At 33.5% G+C, this 2,251-nt stretch overlaps 1 long non-coding RNA gene across 1 annotated transcript; it reads right to left on the reverse strand.

Annotated features, from left to right (window-relative positions):
- Positions 1–350: 350 nt before the first annotated feature.
- Positions 351–1,548, reverse strand: LOC130507726 (uncharacterized). Its single transcript, XR_008942418.1, has 2 exons — positions 1,053–1,548; positions 351–691 (listed from the first exon to the last, which is right to left on the reverse strand). It is a non-coding gene; the product is annotated as an uncharacterized LOC130507726 (long non-coding RNA).
- Positions 1,549–2,251: the final 703 nt, after the last annotated feature.

Consider the following 2,251-nt stretch of genomic DNA (forward strand, 5'->3'; position numbering starts at 1 on the left):
ATCATCTTATGTTAGTGCTCGATGAAACTATACACTAAAACCAGATTTTCATATTTTTGAAATTTTTCCAAAATCCGTGGGTTAACACCCCTTCTAAAATAATGAGTTTTCAGCAAATCCTCTATATACTTAAGTTTATACTCTTCACTAGGGATGTTGTATAGGGTAACCCAACCCAATCCAACCCTATTTAGCTTAAACCCAACCCTAAGTGACCCTAACCCTTTTAAACCCATTAAAACTATGTAAAATAGGGCTGAACCCTTTAAACCCTTTAAACCCTTTATATTTTTTTTCTTATGTAAACACATAGTTTCTGATTGAAATAAACAAGTTGCTCTCTACCTTGATAACAAATCAGTAATCATCATTGATAATCAATTTAAACTCTCTTAAAATAAAATATCAAACGCTAATCATCAATCACAAGTTTCTAAACAAAACCAGTAAACTTTCCTCTAAGAGAACAAAATGGGTTTTGAAACAGTCACTGTATAAGTTTCTCTCTATACTCTGTCTTTAATTCAGTAGCCTTATCCAAATAAACTTTCTTATCCTAAATAGCCACTTAATACAACCCGAGTTATATCACGATAGACAAATCACCATGCAACCTAGGGAAGAAACAAAGAGTAGAGCAACTCACTTCTTCTGTCAAAGACTTCCACTTTTCACTTCGTAGCTTTGCAACCTACAATCATATAGAAAGCACAGTCTATAAAACCTTCACATAGAAAACACAAGCACACTAATCGTGTATAGTAACAAACTTGTTTATGACACACAGGCATATAGAAAGCATAGGTTTATTTTCAATTGAAAGCAAATGAAACTCGAATAGCATAGGTTTATTTTCAAGTTTCTATCAGTAGCTAAAGGAACTCTACTGCCTTACCCGCAGCCTCTTTTTTTGTCAATGCTGAACAAGTAAGATGAACCAAATTACAGAATCAAAACAAATAAGCTCATCAGGTAACAAGTAGTAAAGATGTAAAGATGAGCTAACCCATTCTCAAAAACAAATCAAACACACATGAGTACATGATTGTTACCTCAACAATGCTTGAAACCCAAATCGGAGGAGATAAGAGAGAGGTCGAGTCTGAGGACAGAGAGCTCACGCCGGAGATTGCTCGATCTCGAAGTTGATTGAAACCCACCGACTGAGAATCTAAGATGTTGAAACCCACCGACTGAGAATCTGAGATGTTAAAGCCCTCGTCGACGAGATCGATTGAAACCCTCGACTCCTCGATCAATGGCGACTGAGATCGATTGATGGCGACGAGAACGAAGACTGAAACCAACTCCTTGAGTGATGGCGACGAGAACGAAGAAGAAAGCTTTGATCAAAGAAGAAAACGTCGTAGTTTAGTTTAAAAAAAAATATAATGACTAATAGGGCCTAGCCCTTTCAAAACCCTTTATTATCTAGTCCAACCCTAAATGAGCCCGATATGGTTTACAGATAAAACATTAGGGTTTAGGGCTTTTAAAAATTTCAATGGGCTGGTACTACCCTAATTATAAGAACCCAATACAACATCCCTACTCTTCACTTTAGTTTAAAATTTTCAAACCACATTCTACATTTTAATTAATGTATTCTAAAATATCTTTCATGGTATACAGGAATCATTCTAATTTATTAATATTTAGTTTACTAAAATTTCATATACTGCCTAAATTAGTGGAATTAACATTTTAAAATCTTCATTATATAGAGAAACGGAGAAAACAGATGTTCTAAACTCTTTGCCATCATCTTATGTTAGTGCTCGATGAAGCTATACACTAAAACTGGATTTTCATTTTTTTGAAAGTTTTCCAAAATCCGTGGGTTAACCCCTTCTAAAGTAATGAGTTTTCGGTAAATCCTCTATATACTTAAGTTTATACTCTTCACTTTAGTTTAAAAATTTCGAACCACATTCTACATTTGAATAAATGTATTCTAAACTATCTTTCATGGTATATAGGAATCATTCTAATTTTTTAATATTTGTTTACGAAAATTTCATATACTACCTAGATTAGTGGAATCAGCATTATAAAATCTTCACTATCTAGAGAAACGGAGAAAACAGAGGTCCTAAACTCTTTGACCATCATCTTATGTTAGTGTTCGATGAAATTATACACTAAATCCATATATTCATATTTTTGAAATTTTCCCAAAATCTGTGGGTTAACCCCTTTTAAAATAATGAGTTTTCGGTAAATCCTCTATATACTAAAGTTTATATTCTTC

Source organism: Raphanus sativus, unplaced genomic scaffold (assembly GCF_000801105.2).
Source record: "Raphanus sativus cultivar WK10039 unplaced genomic scaffold, ASM80110v3 Scaffold5415, whole genome shotgun sequence".
Classification (NCBI taxonomy): domain Eukaryota; kingdom Viridiplantae; phylum Streptophyta; class Magnoliopsida; order Brassicales; family Brassicaceae; genus Raphanus; species Raphanus sativus.